At 41.1% G+C, this 15,609-nt stretch overlaps 1 long non-coding RNA gene across 4 annotated transcripts in view; it reads right to left on the minus strand.

Moving 5' to 3' along the window:
- The window catches only part of LOC148130577 (uncharacterized), a 72,555-nt gene that overhangs the window by 33,096 nt on the left and 23,850 nt on the right, over window positions 1-15,609 (minus strand). For 2 of the 4 annotated variants that reach the window (XR_015749908.1, XR_015749905.1), the window contains exon 2: window positions 1,531-1,624. The exons of the other annotated variants lie outside the window; for them this stretch is intronic. This is a non-coding gene — a long non-coding RNA (uncharacterized LOC148130577). The remainder of the gene's footprint in view (window positions 1-1,530; window positions 1,625-15,609) is intronic. 4 annotated transcript variants of the gene reach the window in all.

The raw sequence follows: 15,609 nt of genomic DNA on the forward strand, positions 1-15,609 counted from the left end.
AATCTGAGAAAATGTCTCGAGAAACACCTTCCTAATTTATGCAAAGATAAAAAGAGGAATGGGGAAAGCAATTGCAAGAGTCTGTTACTATAGCAGTTACAATACAAGTAGTCCTGATCATATGGCATTAGTTTCTTAGCCTGATCTACTTAGCTGGGCTGACAGCATCCTTGCCAAGGCAGAGCAAAAGTTTCAATATTTTGGAAGATGAATGACTCTTAATTATGTGGCAGAGTATATAGTTTGCTTGGGGAATCTCCTAAATCCAGTCGACAAGTTAAATTGCCCTGTTGGCGCAGTGGTTAGAATGCAGGCTAACTCTGCTAACAGCTAGGAGTTCAATCCTCACCAGCTCAAGGTGGAGGCAGCCTTCCAGCCTTTTGAGGACTCAGATTGTTGGGAACAATGTGCTGACTCTGTAAACTACTTAAAGAGTGCTGAAAAGCACTATAAAGCAGCATATAAGTTTAAGTGCTATTGCTAAATAGCTACCTCCAAGAGCAGACTATTTCCCTGATTACTTTGCAGATTTCCTGACTGAGTAGATCACAATACTTTTGCACCTTTTCAACTTGGGATAAGACTCTCTTATCCCAAGTTGAAAAGTTTAGTTTCTTTACTTTACTTTATTATCATTGCACCTCGTACAATGAAATAAAACACCACCTTCAGTGCACATCATGACCATGAAAATAAACACAAACACACAACCTTCACACTCCACACATTAAACCAAAAAACCCCAACACTACACCAACACTGCCCTATATAGTAAATTCAAAAGAGTTACTGCCCTGGGATAGAAGCTGTTTTTTCAGTCTATTTGTGCTTCTTTTTATTATTCTGTATCATCTGCCAGATGGTAATACTTCAAAAAAAGGGTTCCCAGGATGAGATGGATCTTTGAGAATGTTTTGAACTTTCTTAAGGCAGCGGGAGCTATAAAGCTCTTCCAAAGAGGGGAGAGGGCAATCAATGATCTTCTGGGCAATGACGTTAACCCTCTGGAGTGCTTTCCTATCTGCCACTGTGCAATTGGCAAACCATACAGAGGTGCAGTAAGTTAAGATATTCGCTATGGTGCAGCGGTAGAAGGTCACCAGCAGTTTTTCATTCAGTTGTTGTTTTCTGAGAAGTCTCAGGTAGTATAATCTCTGCTGGGCCCTTTTGACCAGTACTGGTGTCAAAGTCATGGCCTCATGTTGCCGTCATGTGTCGTTTCACGACATTTTTCCCATTCATGGAGCTGGGGTTGGTGTGGCCTGTAAGTGATGCATCCGGCCCATGGGCTACCAGTTTGACAGCCCTGCATCTAAAAGAACTGCTTGCAATAAAAATAGCCCTTCTGAATTGGAGCTGAAGTCTTTCTGATCAAACTTCAGGAAAGTTTGCAGGGAGGACATCAGGAATTCCCCAGCCATTTACATTTAAGTCCAACTCTCCTGGATTTTAAATTAATGTGAGCTTTGACTTTTCATGAAGGTGTATAGTATCCTTCAAAATTATCTAAATTCATAGCCTGCATCGTACCTGACTCCACATGGAATAATGAAAGAATTGTCTCCTGGTAGCATAGTTCATTCAGAAGCCATAATGCCACCATAGCTTCTGCTCCCAGCAGTTCCTAAAGAATACAGATATTTCAGAAACATGGCATTTTTATAATCATCAGGTCTGTTTGATTATAGAATTAAGAATACATCAATCTGTCAAAGTAACTCCTTCTAGATGCCCATAAGTAAATTACTCAATAAATAATGTTTTTGAAAAGTCAGAAATGTGTCCTGAAACTATTTGTATGTGTAAATTGATGGAAGAGGTAAGTAGAGCAGAGACTGTTCAAGTAAAATGATTTGCAAGTCAAAGAAATCCCGAGTTTTGGTTAAGAAGAATCAATGCTTTCTCTTGAATCCTCACTAGAATCTAAACAGCTTGCTTTGCCCCGGGTAAAATTCATACATATTAGGTCTCCATATGTCACACTGGAGGTGTTGGGGGCATATATTTTACACAATCATTTCCATAACCATGTTAGAAATTGTAATGTTTATATGACAACAGTTGAAGGGGCAATGCTACATGATGCTTGGATTTTTGTACTGTATATTTTATATGTTTTGTTCTTGAAGATACATCCAGATACTATAAATTTCATATATTGTGTGGCATACCAGCAGGTTGTTGTTTTTCCTTTCAAACCCTTGGATATTTTTATTAATTTTCATTCATATCCAGTTCATTTTAAAATATCCAAATGAGGTTTAGAATGTGAACATATTCAACTTTTGCAATTCAGATTCCAGAAACACATCACTTAATTTACCAAATAGCTGTGTATATTTTGGCATTGTTCAGTCCATTAGGAGAATATAGTTTCTACTTCTGAACATTTTGGCAATTAAATGAAAAACTACTATAAGAATCGGAGTGCCATTTTAAATAGCTCAGATTTGGACCCAGATTAAAAAAATTCACCCCAAAAAGGCTTGGTTATAAATATATGAATAAAGAGATTGAAGTTTAAACTCACCTTTAAGTGGAACAAATTATACTTTAGTAGAGGACAAACTACATAGTACATATTTCTGATTTAACTTCTATATAAGAAAGGTCCAGATGAATTATTGGAGAAAGATGAAGAAAATTAAACCCATTTCTTTCAGCCCCAGTTTCAGAATTCTCTGCCCATGTGCAGCAATAACAAATGTTCAATTAGCATAAATGAAGACACTATGACTATGAAGATGAGAGGATAGCAGGGTGTCACCTGCAACATTAGTCAACCAGACATGATTGACTTTTGTCTCAACATACGTCCACACAAAAATCACCACAATGATGTAATCCCCAATTGTAACTTCAAAAAAGGCAACTATGATCTTATAGACAACGATCTCTCATCCCTGGATTGGCAATCTCTATTCACTGGATGCAATACTGTTGAAGACCATTACAACATATTTTTACTTGAAGTCAAAAGAGTCATCAAACTATATGTACCAACAAAAACTCCCAAAACAAAACAAAAAAGCAGATTACCCATATCAATAAGGAAACTTCAATCCAAAAAGAGATCACTCTGGAGGAAAAACAAATCTGGTCACGTTACCAATTTCAAAAACCGATACAAAAATTTATGCCACCAGATAAAGACCGAATGCACCAATTATCACATTAAACAAGAGGAAAACCTTCTAAGCACCAATTCCACCCGTGCTTTTTACAATTTGTAAACAACAAACTAAAAGACTCAAGGTCCATCCCTCCCTTGATAGGACCTGATGGTAAAGACTGCTGCTGACGACACCATTAAAGCCAACATCTTTAACACATTCTTCGGCTCAGTATTTGTAAACAGCAATGGATCATGTCCAGTATTTCCTAGCCGTACCACAGATAACAATAATGATCTAATACATATCGATTTCACAGAAGACAATGTTGAAAAATCACTACGCCATCTAAAACCATCTCTATCTATTGGACCGGATGGAATATGTGCCTACTTCTTAAGAAAGCTATCCACTGCCATAGCCAAACCTCTAAGCATAATCTTTGAAAAATCTTTCAGGACCAGCTCCTTGCCTAACCTATGGTCACAAGCCACAGTCATCCCCATCTTCAAAAAGGGAGACCCAAGCCTAGTTGAAAATTACAGGCCAATCTCCTTATGCTGCGTCACCTGTAAAGTCATGGAATCTATTATTAACCAATCCATCATCCTCCACTTAGAGACAAATAACCTCCTCTCCAATAAACAATTTGGTTTCAGAAAAAAACTATCCTGTAATCTACAACTCTTACACTGCAAAAACATATGGACGACACAACTCGACCAGGGCAAAGCAATAGACGCAATCTACATAGACTTCTGTAAAGCCTTTGATTCAGTGGTACACAACAAACTACTCCTAAAAATAAAATCCTATGGTATCTCTGGACAACTGAATAACTGGATAGAAGCATTCCTGTCAAACAGACAACAAATGGTCAAAATCGGGAGCGTCCTATCAAATCCAGTACCTGTCAATAGTGGTGTCCCCAAGGCAGTGTTCTAGGACCAACTCTCTTCATACTCTACATAAACGATCTCTGTGATCATATTAAGAGCAATTGCGTTCTCTTCGCTGATGATGTAAAGCTGTTCAATACCACAGACAATACTGCTACCCTACAAAAAGATCTTGACTATGTATCAGAATGGTCAAACAAATGGCAACTTCAAATCTCAACAAATAAATGCTCTGTCTTACATATTGGCAAAAAAATCAGAAAATAAAATACAAGCTGAATAGTCAAGAACTTGTTGATGACCCAAGCTCTGTAAAGGACCTTGGAATACTCACCTCTAATGATCTAAGTGCTAGAGCCCACTGCAACTACATAGCCAAAAAGGCATTAAGAGTTGTTAACCTAATCCTACGTAGCTTTTCTCTGGTAATATCACACTACTAACCAGAGCATACAAAACATTTGCTAGACCAATACTCGAATACAGTTCATCAGTCTGGAACCCACATTACGTATCTGATATTAGCATAATTGAGAAAGTCCAGAAACATTTCACAAGAAGAGTTCTCCACTCCTCTACTCGTTTGTAGAATACCTTATGCCATCAGACTTGAAATTCTAGAACTAGAAAACCTTGAATTACGCCGTCTTCGGTCTGACTTAAGCATGGTATATAAAATCATACATTGCAATGTCCTACCTGTCAGTGAATACTTCAGCTTCAACCATAACAACACAAGAGCACACAATAGATACAAACTCAAAGTAAACCGCACCAAACTTGATTGCAGGAAATACGACTTCAGCAATAGAGTGGTCAATGTCTGGAATACTCTACCCGACTCTGTAGTTTCTTCCCCAAACCCCAAAAACTTTAACCTTAGACTGTCTACTATTGACCTCACCCCTTTCCTAAGAGGTCTGTAGGGGCGTGCATAAAGCGCACCAACGTGCCTACCGTCCCTGTCCTATTGTTTCTCTTATTCTTTTATTTTTCTTATATGTACCCATTTCATGTATTCACAACTATGTATACACTTATACTTATTATCTTGTAAACAATTGGCAAATCAAATAAATAAATAAAATAAAAAATAAAACATTGCAAGAAATGAGAAAAGAAAGGATCTATAGATGAAGCCATGGAAAGTTATGTTACTGAGTGATGTGCTATACTTGCAAACAACTCATCAATATCTCTGACACTTCAAGCATTATTCTCCAAATGGGAGAGATCTTTTAAAAAAATGAAGCAGTTTAATTAGCGCGAGATTAATTCACCTGAGCTACGTATGGCAGTAACTTTCTAAAGAAAAACAGCAGTTGTAATATATATATATATACAGTATGTATGTATGTATGTACGTATGTATGTATGTATGTATGTATGTATGTATGTATGTATGTATGTATGTGTTCTGTCTCACCTTTCTTCTTTCCCAAAAGATGAAAGAGTACAAACTCACACAAACACAGGCAGGCAAGCTGACTCGGACTTCCCAGAGTTAATTCTTTGGAACTGATAATGTCCTTGGCATTCCAACACGCTCTACCTGCCAAGTCCGAATTGATAACAAGTAAAAAGCTACTCACAGAGAATTACAGGGCAGACCACAAGAATCATTCACAACAAAAAACCTGAAGTAAGATTAAACTTTGTCCCATACAAAGTTCTAGCCAACAACACACCCACTTTTATCCTCTGTGGAGTGTGGCTCAATGACTCAGCTCACTCTCTGACCCTCCCACACCTCCTATGTTGCTGCTCACGTTTCTCCCTACGACACTGCTTAGGATCAAGCCAACTTTCTTCCTCTTGACTCCCTGTCAGGGGCTGCTCCGATATGCCTTCCTCCTGATTAATCTCAGGCTGTTCCTCTCGGTTGTCTGATGAAACCTGAGGCATTATCAGGGAGGAAGGCATTGCCAGAGAGGAAGGTCCTGGGGAGGAAGGCATTCCCAGTTCCTCCTCCTCATCTTCCAAGTCCTCTTCCTCTAACAGCACAGGCTCGGGAATCGTAACCACAACATGTATGTATGTATGTTTTCTTAAGTTTTCACGGGTATTTATATGTATGATATTCAGCTTTGTTCAGGTATTTTCCCATGTCATTATAGTTATGCTTTTAAAGTTGTAGCGACGTTTCAGCAGAAATCTACCATCATCAGGCTTGTGTATTCTGTTCATCTGTGAAAAGAAAACCTAAACAATTTCCTAACATACCTAAACAGCACACACCCCAAAATCAAATTCACCATGGAAATGGAAACAAACAAACAACTACCATTCCTAGATGTACTTACTAATCTACAAAAAAACAGATGGCACACTAGGACACACCATATACCAGAAGAAAACACACACCAACCGCAACCTCAATGCCCAATCCCACCACCACCCAGCACAGATAAATTTCGTGGCCAAAACACTAATTGCCAGAACCAAACGCCTGGCAGACAAGACACACATAAAGACTGAACTATGCACCCTGACTAAAGTACTGACAGCCAATGGCTTCCACAAAAGCAAAACCATAGGCCTGATCCACAAAAAAACACTGAGACATAATGGAGACCTAGAAGATGAACAGACCTATGGAACAGCTGTCTGCCCTACATAAGAGGAACTACAGACAAAATCAGTAAGATACTACACAGGCATCACATCAAGACTGCCTTCAAAACAGACAGAAAAATAGCAGCCATCCTAAGAAACCCCAAAGATAAAATTGACCTGGAAAACCAAAGCATATATAAAGTCCACTGTGTATCATGTCCTGCCCCATACATCAGACAGACCGATAGAAGGATAAGTACCCGCCTGGATGAACACAAAAATGCAGTAAAAAAGCTAGATGGATACAGATAGATACAGATAATCAGAGTTGGAAGGGACCTTGCAGGTCATCTAGTGCAACCCTCCACCCAAGCGGGAGACCCTACAGCATTTCTGACAAATGGCAGTCCAATCTCTTCTTGAAAGTCTCAACTGATGGTGCTCCCACAACTTCCAAGGGCAAGCTGTTCCATTGGTTGATTGTTCTCACTGTCAGAAATTTTCTCCTTGTTTCCAGGTTAAATCTCTCCTTGTTCAGTTTCCATCCATTATTCCTTGTCTAGCCTACAGGAGCTTTAGAAAATAGCTTGACCCCTTCCTCCCTGTGGCAGCCCCTCAAATATTACCCTGTTTCTCCAACAATACGGCCTCCCCCAATAGAAAGTCCCAGCATGTTTTATAGGCATGAAATGAAATTAAGCCCCTCCCCAAATTAAGGCCTATATTAAAACATGCAAAATGGGGGGAATGGTGGGGGCTTGCCTGCATTAGGAAGTACTTTTGTTGCACACCCAGATGTGGTGCTGCCTGCATTGACCCTGATACGAAGTGCCCCACCAATGCTGAGGTCAACATCAAGCCGTCGCCGCCCGCCCAAAGATGCAAGGGGAGGGAATTAAGTCACCCCGAAAAGACAGCCTAGCCATTTTTTCGGGGCTCAAAAAAAAATAAGACCCAGCCTTATTATATGAGAAACACGGTAGAAGACCGCTATCATGTCTCCCCTGGTCCTTCTCTTTACTAGACTAGCCAAGCCCAGTTCCTGCAACCGTTTGTTGTATGTTTTAGCCTCCAGTCCCCTAATCATCCTGGTTGCTCTTCTCTGTACTTTTTCTAGAGTCTCAACATCTTTTTTATAATGTGGTGAACAAAACTGGATGCAGTACTCTAGGTGTGGTCTTACTAAGGCTTTATAGAGTGGTATTAGTACTTCCCTTGATCTTGACTGTATCCCTCTGTTAATACAATTTAGGATTGCATTAGCTTTTTTGGCGGCGGCTGCACACTGCTGGCTCATATTTAGCTGGTTGTCCACTAAGACTCCAAGATCCCTCTCACAGTTACTGCTATTGAGCCTAGTTTCACCCAGTCTATATGTGTACTTTTGGTTTTTCTTGCCTAAGTGTAGGACTTTACTTTTCTCTATATTGAATTTCATTTTATTAGATATGGCCCAGTGTTCTAGTCTGTCGAGATCCATCTGGATCTTGAGCCTATCTTCTTGGGTGTTAGCTATTCCTGCCAGCTTAATATCATCTGCAAATTTGGTAAGTTCCCCTTCTATTCCCTCATCTAAGTCGTTAATGAAGATATTGAAGAGTACTGGGCCTAAGACGGAACCTTGTGGCACCCCACTGCTTACTTCCCTCCATGTAGACCCATTAAGGACTACTTGCTGAGTACGGTTTGCCAGCCAGTTGTGAATCCATCTAGTGGTGGTGCTATCTATTCCACTTTTTTCTAGCTTACTAAGAAGTAGGTTGTGGTCTACTTTATCGAATGCCTTGCTGAAATCTAAATATATTATGTCCACAGTATTTTGCTGATCTACTAATTTAGTCACTGTGTTGAAGAATGAAATGAGATGGGTTTGGCATGATCTGTTTTAACAAACCCATGCTGACTGCTAGTTATTAATTTACTTGTTTCTAGATGTTGGGAGATCTGCTTTTTTTATTATCTTTTCCAGTATCTTCCTGGGTATTGATGTTAGGCTGATTGGTCTATAGTTTCCTGGGTCTCTTTTTTTTCCCTTTTTTGAAGATGGGAACCACATCAGCTCTTTTCCAGTCCTCTGGTAGTTCTCCAGTGCTCCAGGATTTTTGAAAGATATGGTGCAGTGGTTCTGAGATGACCTCTGCCAGCTCCTTTAAAACTCTGGGATGTAATCCATCAGGCCCCGGTGATTTGTTTTCATCAAGATCAGACAGGTGTTCTCTTACTATTTTTTTGCTTATTTTAACTTTTATTTCTGGTCTGTCTTTTACAGTTATGTTTTTGGTGGGTTGAGCTATAGTTTCTTTTTGCGTGAAGACAGAGGCAAAGAATGAGTTAAGCAGTTCTGCTTTCTCTCTGTTGCCTGTTACTTCCTTGCCATCTTCTCTCTTTAGTGTACCGACTGTTTCCTTGATTTTTTTCTTGTTATTTATATGTTGGAAGAAACTTTTTAAATTATCTTTGACTTTTGTTGCAAGTCTTTGTTTGTTCTGAGCCTTTGCTATCCTGACTTCATCTTTGCAGATTCTGGCTATCTGCTGATATTCTGCCTTAGTTGTGTGTCCTTCTTTCAATTTTTTGTACTTGTCCTTTTTTTCTTTCGATTTGCCAAAGAGATCTTTGTGTAGCCATGCTGGTTTCTTCTTGGATTTCTTGTTTTTCTTTCTCAGTGGTATTGTGTTGGTCTGGGCTTCTATGATCATACTTTTTAGAGTTTCCCAAGATTCTTTTTTTTAAAAAAAAAACAACAAGTTTTATTAAAAATTTCAACAACAAACAAATCATTACATATTTAAATCTTTTCCTGTCTTTCTACAAAAATTTCCCCAATATTCTCATAAAACACAAACAAACACAAACAAACATAAAAAAATCTTTTAGTAAATTACCTTGGCCCCAGTTACCTCTCTTTGCATGGGCAGCGCATATCACTCTTCACAATTCTATCTTATTTAATCCATCTTGATTAAATCATTAAATTTGTATCTTTTGCCCATTCATTATCCCTCTATCTCTTCTTATAATAAAAAAGAATTTCTCATGAAATCACTAATCAGTATGATGCCTTTCTATCCTCCCCTAAGTTAGTAAAATTAACATTCAACATAACAAATACCCAATTCGGTTCTGCTTGGTACATTCTATCCACCAAAAATGTTTAAATACATTGTATCCTCCTTTCCTTCAATATTTTATTACATTTTAAAAATCAATCATTATTAAAAACTTCAACATTTTAATTTCTTATTAAATCTTAAACCATTCTAATTTACTATTTCAAATATAAATGTTGCAATACCATCTTCTGTACCTACTTAGCAGAATCTTTCTTACAGAAGTTTATATTTCATCCTTTGTCCCTAAAAAAATTCCTCTTCTCCCATCAATTTTAAAACTTTGAGGCTTTTCTCCGCCTTTCCCCTTTCTTTCTTCCCCACCAAATCTTCCTACCCCCTTCTTCTTCTAACCTCTGCCTTGCTGGGATCCCTTCTCTGTTGTGTTCCCTTTTTCTCTTGTTTGCTATCATTATATTTACTTTGCATCATATTTTTCTCTTTCTCAAATGTTTTTAGATCTTAAGTCCTTCATTTTCCTTGCTCTCTTCCTTCCTTCTTCCTTAGATAAGTTTTGGGATTCGATAAAGATGGCGTCTTCGTCTTTTCCTTGTTGTTGTTCTTCTGGAACAACTTCTATTTCCATCTGTTCCATTGTCTGTTGGTAATTGACCAGCGCCATTTCTAGAAATAGAAAAGCTTTTCCATACCATCTTTGCAGGCTGCTTTTGTTTGCTCATATTCATCCCTCAGGTCTTCAAAAGGAAAAGCCATTATAAATAAATCTTTTCTTTTCTTTATTCCTCTTTCTTCTTACACCAACCAAATATTCCAAGAGAAAGGTAAAACAATCCCAAAATCCACAATCCTCAATAAATCCAAGCAAGCCAAATTCCCCTTCCTCTTCCAGGGTGGTATCAAACAAATAAAAAAAAAAGTCCAAATCTATATTTTAAAGCCTTATTAAAATTATATTTCTGTCCTCAAATCTTCAAGGCATCTCCTCAACAAGATCCAAATTTATATATTTTCTTTATCCTCTCCCTTCCGGCTTAATTCCGTCGGGAGGTAAATGCTTTCCTTTCAGCACCTCAAAATAGCCGCTTTTTTTCTCTTGTGGAAAAAATCATCAAAAAACCATCTTTTCAGGAATTAAATTAGATAAATCTCAAAGCCTGGGTCGACCAAGAAGAACTTTCACTTTCAATAACTTTCTCTTCTTCCTCCTGCGCATACTTGCCCGGCTGCCAACTTCTTTGTGGCGGCCATTACGGTTCCGCCGCTGCTGTCCTGGTAAAGGGGTTCTGCCGGCCAGGGAGGGGTCTGCAACACCCCCAGACCCTTCCTCCGGATCCCCTTACCTTCAGCTACCCTGCAGGGCAGCCTTGCTCCGCACCCGTCCGGGTCGGAGCCCCAAAAACTAGCGGCGGCAGGATCGCGCGCTCCAGCGAATCCCTACCGCTCGCGAAGCCGACAAACCGGAAACTCCGAGTTTCCCAAGATTCTTGAGTTGTTTTCCCCTTTAGGATTTTCATCCATAGAATCTTTCCCAAGTTCTCTCTGAGTTTATTGAAATCAGCTCTTTTAAAATCCAAGATTCTGGTGTCATTATGTTCTGTTGCTTGTGTTTGTGTTATGTTGAATTCTAGTATGACATGGTCACTCTCACCCAAGGTTCCTGCAGTTTCAACTCCCTCTATACTTCTTCTCTGTTTGTAAGAATTAAGTCCAGTATGGCTGTCCCTCTAGTTTCACCCTCTACCTTTTGGACAACAAAGTTGTCAGCTAGGTTGGTAAGGAACTTATTTGATTTCTCACTTGGTGCAGAATTAGTTTTCCAATTGATGTCAGGATAATTGAAGTCTCCCATTACTATTGTTGTGTGTTTCCTGCATATGTTTGTTAGTTGGCTGGCAAAAAGGACATCTATTTTTTCTGCTTGATTGGGTGGCCTATAACATACGCCTATGGCCATGTCATTCTTTTTTTCTTTTATATTGACCCATATGCATTCTAGGAGGTTTTCATCTTTGGTTTCATGCATTTCTTTAGCAATATAGTGGTCCTTTACATACAGTGCAACTCCACCTCCTCTTTTATGGGGTTGTTGTTTTTTTTTGAATAGTTTGTATCCTTCTACCAGTATATTCCAGTCATGGGTTTCATCCCACCAATTTTCTGTTATTCCAACTATATCATTTTTACCTTCATGTATTCGTAGTTCGAGTTCACCCTGCTTGTTCCCCAGACTTTGTGCATTAGTATATAGGCACTTGAGATCTTTATGTCTGACACTGTGTTTCCTGTCTATATAACCTGTGTTGTGCCTGCCTGCCCCTACTTTCTTGCCACCTGTTTGATTAGCTGTAACACACTTCCTCACTAGTCCAATACATGAAAGCCACAGGTCATAGCATTGACTTCAATGGCACTAAAACCCTAGCCACTATAGAAAACCCCAGCCACAGAATTATCAGAGAAGCCATAGAGATTGAAAAAAGACCTGAAAGCTTGAATAGAAGAGATGACTCCACCAGACTGTCAATTATTTGGAAGCCTGCACTCACAAACAAAACAATCTCCACACCACAAGCCAAGCAAACACCTGGGCACAAACAGACCCCCCCTGATACCTCCAGTTCAAACACACCCCAACCAGGCACCCAGATGAAACCTGGCTTCCTAATAAATGATAGCCGTCCGTTTACCCGAAGCCAAGCCGCACTAAAAGCCTCCAATACAGGAAACACAATGTTGCCAGCCAATCAAGACAAAAAAATGCTACAAAAAAGACAGAAGATATTAGAAACACCAATCAAGCAGAACACAGCAAACTCCAAGACCAATAAACACAGACCAAGACTCCCAACCAATCAGGATGAAGAAAAAACCATTCTAACACAGCAGTAGGCTAGCACCAAATTTAAAACAGAAATGGCTGTGAAAGTCTGACTCACAGACGAACACAATACAGAAGCCTAATGATGGCAGATGAGATTCTGCCGAAATGTTGCTGTTGTGAACTAAAGAAATGTAATTAATAAAGATTCATTTGCATAGCAGGATCGTAATCCTGCACTTCCTATTGGCCCATATAATGGCAAGTTATGATTGGTTAATTCCGAGCAATCTGACTGGCTGTTGGCGGGCCGAGTCCCATTGGACGAGGTTCAAACCCTATAACAACATCCATTGGTCATCCGGATAGCAGTTCACTCTATAAAAGGGCGGCCGCTATCCGGGGGTTTTTTGTCTCTGTTATCATGCTGTAAATAAAGAGCTGAAGTTCACGTGAAGCAGTTTCGTCTCCGTTTCTACGCCCATGCCTCATACTTAACACTGGTGACGAGGATGGGATGCAGAGACAATAGAGCTGGCTAAACCCTACAGAGCACCAACCGAAGCACGTGGCTGAGAGCGCACCTACATCGACAGGATGTCAGGCGGCGCTATACCACCCGCTCCTTTTGACCCAAACAAAGAAGACTGGGAGTCGTATATGGATCATTTCCAGATATTCTTGGAAACCAACAATTTAGAGGACGTGTCCACCAGCAGGAAAAGAGTGGTATTTCTGACGTACTGCGGGCCTGCCATATTCCGGGTGGCTAAAGCAATCGCAAAACCGGCTGAAGTGACAGAAATGGGTTGGGACACCCTCGCGCCCCTCCTTCGGGCTCATTATGCATCCACAGCATCAACACTGGCCCGAAGACGTGAGTATTACCAGAGGGAACAACAGAAAAGCCATAGCTGCCCAGTTCTGGGATTAGATACACAACACGGGCGCAGAAGGCCTATGGGGAAAGACAACGTCAGCTTTCCAAAGGCCGTCACCTATGCTACTGCAGCAGAAGAAACCAGGAAGTCGGCTGCTCGAAGGCACCGCAACCACGCACCGCTTCGTCAACTCGCCCGTAACACTTCACCGGGTTTAGAGAAGTTTCCGGCAACAAAGAATCACAAGCTGGAGAGTAATGAAGAAGAAGTCATCAGGATTCTGGGCAATTAAAGTCCACAAACTCTAAGGACTCTGCACAAATGCAAATTCCACTACGCACTCTGCCAAAGTTGTGGAGCCAACCATAAGAGAAGCAACTGCAAATTCCGCTACGCACTCTGCCACGCCTGTGGGAAGAGAGGCCACATCGCAAGGGCCTGCAGAAGCAAGAGAGAGTCCAACCCGAACCGAAGGGAGAACAACCTCCGACAACCCGCAAGAAACGTTCTTGTAAACCGGCATCACTTGGGTAACCAAGAAAACAACCACTCCTACAGAAACAGGGCACCGGCTCTTCAAGCAAAACGGGAAGAGGCACACCAAGCGACAACCATTGGCCACGCTTCGCTACTAGACGCACAGAAAATCCGGTGAGAGTCGCCATAGAAAACCAACCTTGCCAAATGGAAGTCGATTCAGGGTCGTCCCTCTCGATGGTCTCCTGGAAGACCCTCAAACAACTCATCCCGGCCATCCGTCGTCAGGATCTCAGCACTCAGAGGATCGTCCTCAGGGATTACCAGGGGAACACGATTCCAGTCGCCGGCTTGACTCAAGTCCGAGTAACTTTCAAAAATCGTAGTGCAGCACTCCCATTGACTGTTGTCGATGGCAACCGACCCAGCTTGCTAGGCCTACAATGGTTCGCCCCACTAGGGATTGAATTAGCTGGTATTCACCCTGCCGAGAGCAACGATTGGGAAGAAGGCATCGTCCAAGAATTCCAGGACGTCTTTTCGGACAACTTAGAAGCAAGTACAAAGGGACCCCTATATCTTTTAACCTCAACCCAGAAGTAGCCCCTATCTGCCTTAAGCCTCGTCGGGTACCCAAGATCGACGAGCAACTTGATAAGTTAATAGCCCAGGGAGTGTTGGAGCCTATTGACCATGCCCGATGGGAAACCCCAATCGTAACCCCCATCAAACTGGATGGGTCGATCAGAATTTGTGGAGACTACCGCGCCACCCTGAACCACGCACTCCAACAGAGCGCTTATCCGGTGCCGGTGGTTCAACATCTTCTCCACTCCCTGGGGGGCGGGAAGATCTTTGCAAAGTTAGACTTAGCGCAAGCGTATCAACAACTACCCGTTGATACGGAAACCGCAGAGGCACAGACTATCGTTACACACCGAGGTGCCTTTAAATGCAACAGACTCAGTTCGGAGTGAGTGTAGCGGGATATTTCAGAGTCTAATGAAGAGACTTTTGCAAGGCATAAAAGGCATTGTGCCATATTTTGATGACGTTTTAATTGCTGCCCCTAATAAAGAAGAGCTCGAACGGTGTCTCAAACTAGTTCTACATAGATTCAAAGACGCCGGCCTCAAGGTGAAAAAAATAAGTGTCAACTGTGTACTGAGCGGGTGGAGTTTCTTGGGTATCTCCTCGACAAACAAGGGATTCACCCCACCGAGACCAAACTCAAAGCAATTAAAAACGCCCCAAGACCTAAAAGTAAGGCTGATCTCCAGGCCTTCTTGGGACTCATCAATTTTACAACATCTTCTTGCCTCACAAGGCAACAGTAGCGAACCCTTACATCGACTTCTCGACAAGAAAGCTATTTGGGTTTGGGGTCACAGAAAGAACACTCTTTCAGAAGGTGAAAGACTTATTAACTTCCGGCCGCTGTGCTAATGCAGTACAACGAGACTTTGCCATTAAACATTACATCCGACGCGTCACCGTTTGGGGTTGGAGCCATTTTGAGCCACGTGTTACCAAACGGGAATGAGGCTCCTATTGCTTACTTTTCCCGCACGTTATCAAAGGCTGAACGAAACTATAGCCAACTTGACAAAGAGGCTCTTGCTATTGTATCGGCCGTGAAACGATTTCACGAATATGTTTATGGGAGGCCCTTTACTCTAGTCACAGACCACAAGCCTTTACTTGGCATCTTAGCAGGTGATAAACCAACGTCGCATATATTGTCACCTAGAATGACTCGCTGGTCAGAATTCCTAGCAGCCTACAACTACGTAC

The sequence above is a fragment of the Notechis scutatus genome, chromosome 5 (assembly GCF_049901735.1).
Source record: "Notechis scutatus isolate UNSWTSFEM ecotype Mainland chromosome 5, rNotScu1.2, whole genome shotgun sequence".
NCBI classification, from domain to species: Eukaryota; Metazoa; Chordata; class Lepidosauria; order Squamata; family Elapidae; genus Notechis; species Notechis scutatus.